Source organism: Phlebotomus papatasi, chromosome 2 (genome assembly GCF_024763615.1).
Source record: "Phlebotomus papatasi isolate M1 chromosome 2, Ppap_2.1, whole genome shotgun sequence".
NCBI lineage: Eukaryota > Metazoa > Arthropoda > Insecta > Diptera > Psychodidae > Phlebotomus > Phlebotomus papatasi.
Genome location: NC_077223.1, coordinates 78,706,133 through 78,712,873, shown reverse-complemented (window position 1 = coordinate 78,712,873; position 6,741 = coordinate 78,706,133). Strand labels below are relative to the sequence as shown.

General features: G+C 34.5%; 1 long non-coding RNA gene across 2 annotated transcripts; it reads right to left on the bottom strand.

Moving 5' to 3' along the window:
- Positions 1-374: 374 nt before the first annotated feature.
- LOC129804552 (uncharacterized) lies at positions 375-1,691 on the bottom strand. 2 transcript variants are annotated; one of them, XR_008752000.1, is made up of 4 exons: positions 981-1,691; positions 801-915; positions 589-738; positions 375-503 (listed from the first exon to the last, which is right to left on the bottom strand). It is a non-coding gene; the product is annotated as an uncharacterized LOC129804552 (long non-coding RNA). The 2 variants fall into 2 exon arrangements; XR_008751999.1 differs by having other exon boundaries at positions 801-1,691.
- Positions 1,692-6,741: the final 5,050 nt, after the last annotated feature.

Sequence of the window (6,741 nt, the reverse complement as noted above, 5' to 3'; positions counted from 1 at the left end):
ACTGTAATCTAAAAAAGTTTTCTTGACAGCCGAAACGGATAAAATTGGCTTATCTAGACTTATCACTGCTTTTTGCCTATTATTATGTTGACCTAAATAAAAATTGGATATTTATTATTACATTATGTAATTATTACAAATACATCTTGATTTCTTACCTTACCCATCATTTATCGAATTTATATATTTTTGAGTTAAAATCATTTACTTTACTCTCGCGTTTATGTGACTGATTGCAGTTTACAAAGTGTCATGCATAGGTTCTTATTTTGTTAAAAAAAAATTATCATTTCCATCGAATAATACCTTATATACAGCATACGCCACAAACATTGTTGTCTTTTTCTGATTATTGCACCGATTTAAGAGACTCGGATAAGGTCTTTATTTTTTATTCTCTTTACATCCAATTAGCTTGGTGTACAATTAACATATTTCCAAATAGTACCTCCACTGGGTGAGCTAGTGGTCAATTACGGACAAGGATTCAAAGAGATGGTAATCTGAAATCAAGAGGCAAATAAAGAGGAATTTAAATTAATTGCATGGAGCAATAAATTGCAGTGCGACAACACCGTGAAATCTCACAAATTATTGTACGGTGCTGAGGCATAAATTTCAGTGGGAGCACCTAAATTAAGTCACTTATTCTCCCCTTTTTCTGTCGACCTGAAAGTAAATTGGAATTCGATGTTGAACTGTATGAGCTCGTCATATTTGTCCTGCTCAATGAAATTCCTATAAAAATGCAAAAATTATTGACTTGTGAATTACCAATCGAACTGATAGGGGAATTTTACCTGCATGGAGCAATTAACCTTGGGGCTGTGATAGTGTGACTAGTACGAGAAAATTTCAATCATTTCCTCCCACCATCCAGGTTTTTTTATTGTGAAATGCTCATTTTCGGTGACGCTGGGACAAGATAAAGTGCGTTGGTGAACTCCCAATATAAAGCGCTCTCACAAAAATGTTGTCACCTGAAAATATCCGAGGAGATTGACCCTGGCCAGGATTGCTGACCCCATGGCTTTGGATGCAGAAATGAGTCGTGTTTTTTGCACGCGCGACTTGACGCAGAAAAAAAATCGCGCCATGCAAAAAAGTATTAAAGTATTTTTTGTGTGAAAGAAAGATTGCACACAAAGAGCCTCTCTGTTGGGGCGAATATATTTATCTTGGCGGGTGAAAAAAAAAGAGAACCAAAAAACGATCATTACAATAAATTCTGTCGTGGTAATCCTTCTTGTTGACTCGCGCTCCCACCACGCAAATTTGCCAGGCATTGAATTTAATTGTTGCCAGTCTCAATATTTTACGATCATGTGCAGGGTTCATTTTATCCATTCATTGTGCGTCTGCCAGTGACATCAAAAATGATATTTTTCTTCAACTTAATTGATGTGTTGGATGAGCACAATAAAACGGCGCGGGGGAAACATTTTGCGACGATCGTGGATCGTTTATGAAGGAGACAAAAATTGCACCCAAGACTTTCCACACATGGTGCTTCCTCCAAGTATTGCCGCATTCTCCTATTGGTGTTGAAATTTTTGGTTGACTTTATCACAGAACCGAACATTTCCCTCCCCGCGCGATCGCACGCCAGTAAAATCCAGCAAACAGGAAAAAAAAATCATTGAGATTCAAGCATGATAATGAGAAGAAGAGTTTTGAGCATAAGAAAAAAATGTCCGCATGTAGCGACTCATATTAATTTAAAATTTATTGTATTTAGTACTAAAACACGATTTAATTTGAATTTTTAAATAAAGTACAGTAGAACCCCGCTATAGGCCATCACTCTATAGTCTACGTCTACAGTTTATCGACCGTTGATTTCAAAACACTGATTTTAAGTTAGGTTATGTTTTTTAGTACGCGACAAGCAAAATGTTGTCATAATTATTTTAATATTTTTGGCAAACTTTATTGAGTAATTGTGATAATTGTGATCCATAATGAAGAGAGCGGGGACAAGTACCACAATCGCAAAGAAAGTGGAAGCCGTCGAGCAATTTCAATACTAAAAGTCGTTGATAATTTTAAAAAATGACATGGACTATAGTGCGACCCAAGTGTCAAATCTGGAACCAAATACAGTAGACTCTCACTCAATCGGCTCTTTTTCAATCGGGCGTCAAATTTTGTTTACAATTTTTACGCTTAAATATGAAGCTAATTCGCTCAAATTCGCTGTAGTTCTTCCTATTTTATCGTGATTCTTTATAATTGAGCGCTTTTTGTGGAATTTACAAAGGCTTTAACGCTCAATTCTATCGCTAAACCGGATGACATTTCGCCCCATATTCCCGATTGAGAGAGAGTCTACTGTATGGACTATAGCGAGGCTCTACTGTATGTTGTAGATCAGTTACACCACTCTACACTGAAATCTACCTACTGCAGAAAAAAGTTACGGACTTTTCAGGCGGAGTACCAAAAAGTACTAAAAATAAAGTCAAGGAACATTTGTTTACTTCTGCAAGGGTAAAATCTTCTTCTAAAAACTTTAAACTCCCTTATCTAAGATTCTTATAAACCTTTCCACGAGTGCTTATAAAAATCATAAATTTTTTCAAAACATTTTTAGAACAATGCTCAAGATTCTTGAAAAAAAGTACAGTGGTGTCTCTATATGCATAGTTTGGGTCTTGGGTACATTTTTTGACAGTTCTATCTCTGAATATGCACAACTTTTTTTGAAATTCCTAACGGTTTTTTTTTCTTTTAATAAATTATTATTATTTTTTTTTATTTTTTTAAGAATTTTTCGTGTTATTTTAACTATAATATGAGACAGAAAAAATAAAATTAATAAAATTAAAAACGAGAAAAATTAGTTACCAAGAAAATAATTTCCTTTATTTGCTTTGTCAAAATGTAAACAAATTGATTTTGAATGGAACCGACACAAAAGCTGTACATTGACAGGTTATGCATATAGAGAGACACCACTGTAAAGTTACAAAAAACATCTTGTTGTTTTTTTATAAAGTGTTGAAATCTATATTCAAAGTTTTGTAAAATGTCCTACACTTTTAATAACGGCAAAAATTACAGGAATAATATCGAATAAATTTTGAATTAAACGGCACTGCCTGAAGTTTTGTTAAAATTAAATACATTTTACGAGGAATAATAATTAAGCTAATTCCATAACTTATTCTTTAATAGTGTTTGAAAACGGTAAAATTTATCTAATTGGTATAAAAAAGTGATTCGTTATGACAAAAAATGCGTATTTATCATGAAAGAAAAACCGTTTGTCAGCTGAAATAAATGTCAAACTTTTAGTACAAGTATTGCCTGATGTGACTGAAATTTTATAATTAGGCTAATTATAAAATGAAAAGCTTTTTAGAAGAGGAGTGTATATGTTATGCTTGATGCAGATATGTCAATTTTATAAAGAACAGAAATATAGAATGCAAAACTGAAGTGGTTTGACGTAAATGATGTAAAGTATAAATATTTTTGGTAAAGTTTAAAATTCATAATGGTCTGTAAAAAATTGAAAACTGACAATAAGATATTTTGGTTAGTAAATAACTCAAAATTGATCAGAAATCACATTAAACTATTACTGAGTTGTCATGCTAGGGGAATGTTGGCATGGTTCGAGCACAGTGAACCTTCAAACAACGCAAATTTTCTCTTTGTTTGCAAATAGATAGTTCGTCATTTCTTAGCCATAAGATAGATAATTATTAGTGTCATGAAACAAGATGAGAAATGGTAAGTCAACTCTTTGCAAACAAAGAGAAAATTCGCATCGTTTAAAGCTTCACTCTGTTCGAACCATGCCTACATTCCCCTAACTCATAAATTCTTAAATTTCATTATAATGACCTATCACACTATACTCCAGATCATAATTGATAATAAATGTTTAACTTTTCGAAGAAGAGTTGCCCAATGTATTCAGTATTCACTATACAATTGTTTTACAGAAAATCTAAACTATTTTGACAAATAAGCACATTTCTATATAAAAAATCATTATTATTTGGGAAAAATACTTTTGCTGAACTAATTTTAAATTTTTAAATTAGGGTTGCCTGATGGAACTTAAAACACAATTACTTTTATACTTATTTTGGAAAGATAATATTTTAAATCTTATTTTTATTAGAAAATAAAATTACTTTTAATGAAATAATTTCCAAACTTCTAAATTAGGGTTACCCGATGAAAGTCATTCTCAATTAATCGTAGGGGAAAGTGCCCATGCTTGATACCATTGGAAGCTTCGTAATAACTAAATTTTCTGTGTTTCACAATAAATATGTGAATCATCGGAACCATATTTTAAAAACTATGGGAAAGTGGCCATTTTTTAAAATATATTTCGGAGTCACCTTTAATGAGAAACATAGGAAAAATTTAGTCATTACGAAGCTATCAATGGTATCAAGCATGGGCACTTTCCCCTAGTTTGGGCAAAAATTGCACTTTCTGCATATGAACAAAAACAAAACACTTTTGCGAAGATCAAATTCTCAACTTTTAAATTCGGGTTGCCCAATAAAACTGGTAGGGTAAAGTGGTACAAGTTGGACAGTGGTACAAGTTGGACAATGGTACAATTTGGACAGGGCCTTTTGTTTTGATAAATTTAGTACTTCATTTTTATTTGAATATTTTTAATTCTTTAGTTTTATAATTTGATTCCTTGTGCTTAAAAACAAATTTTGTACTGTATTTATCAAGAAAAAAGCCATGTCCAACTTGTACCGGCGAATTGTCCAACTTGTAACACTAATTCCAAATTATACCACTTTACCCTATATTATTCACAGTTTGCAGTTTCTATCATTTCGATCAGTCATATTTAACTGAGTTTACACATAAGATATATCGATGTCTACTAATATGGGATTGTATATTCGGACAAAAGAGTCAGACTGGTCGCTCCCTGCAGCGATCGGCAAGATGATTATACGGTGATCGTGTCTTGGTCCACACCCACGATCAAGATCGTGGTAATCAAATATTTAACGTATTTTTTTGTCTTTGACTCTTCAATAAATGGCGCTCAGATATTAACACATTCACAGATCGCACACACGATATTTGTCGGTGATTGCAAATGGAATTCGGGGGTGATCTTGGATGAATGATCAAGTACCACCTAACCTCTTTCAGGCTATGTCTGACTTGTGTGTGAGATAGTGCACAGACAAAGCCTAGGAGAGGCTAGATTTTTCCTGATATCTCTCTGGTCGATTGTCTTTTCCTGCCACGCGACACTTTCTTCAACACCACACCAACTGGTTGTGAATTCACGCGCGAATTTCCAACGACTAAAAGTATCACACGCCACAACGGTTCAACTTTCCCGAACTGCAAGCCATCGAACAACATGAATGAGGAGAAAGAGGCACAACGAGATGGGCACAAAAAAAAGACCCAAAAGAATCTACCCACGGAGACTGGCAAGTTAAAATCCTGGATTGAAGTGCAACTGGAATGATCACCAAAGGAGGATCACCAAATGCGATCAATTGTAACCACGCGCGCGGGAGGGCACAATTGAAAAATGTAGCACACGACACACACGACACAGAGAGTATTCATTCCTCAAAAAAAAAAAAAGACTTAACACTGAATAAATATAATTTAAAAAAAAGTTTAAAGGTGATCTTGTGATGATCTTGATTCAGGCACTTAAACACGACTGCATCCACCGACAACTTGAGACAGAGTGAATTTTTGCATTTTTTGATTCTGGTCTTATTGAAAATCGACGACCTTGACAATTTCGGATAAACCGCGGGCGCGAACAACGATGCAAACATATAAATTTTTTCTCTTTTGCCTCTTGAGAGCTCAACTTCTATATATAAAAATTTTGGTGTGTTCCCAACTTTCAACCCGTAACACATTGAAATATAAAAACGCCACACTCTTTTTATTATTTTACACATTTTGTATTTTTGAGACGCGCGCGATCTCTTCTGTGTTGCGTCCAAAAGATACTGGTTAAAACTCTTTTTTATGCCTGAGACTCAGAACACACACCAAAAGAGATTATCATGATGATCAACATAGAGACAACACTACACGATCACAGTATTGGATGAGATATGTGTGTTGTCTCATCGTCGACGATTTTTTTTTTATTATTAATTCTCATGCCTCCACCAAATGCTCCATCGTGGGCCAAAAGAGTTTTTGATATTTTGTATTTGGAAAGTGTATTTAATTAAGTCAGAGAAAGAGAGACACACGATGATCTGGTCAGAGGAAAAAGATCACATTAGAGCAAATGAATACTTTAGCATATATTTTGTATAATGTCCCCCCAAAGTCCACCAGCAAAATACCTGTTTTTTTCGTCCACCGGTTGTGGCTCAAAACCTTCCACAGTGGCACGATTTGATCACGATTTCTTACTAGGGAGAAGCGGGGATACACGGTCAGGGGCTATTTCAGATTAACAAATGCTTTCGACATTGTGACTTTGCTTCCAGAAATAAAATTTGGTAAAGTTAGGGTAAAATTTGGAAAGGCGGACACTTAAAAAAGAGCTGAAGTTTACATCTAATTATGTGTAAAATCCGTCTTGCATAGTCCGACTTTTGGTACACTCAGTCCCGGGATTATGCACATTTTCGGGACCGAAAAAAACGGCCGAAATTACATTATGCATCGAGAAAATTTGCCTACCTGCAGGGGCTTTCTTTTGAAAAAATCGGTCGTAGAACGAATTTCGCGCTTAGTAAAAGTAGTCGAAAC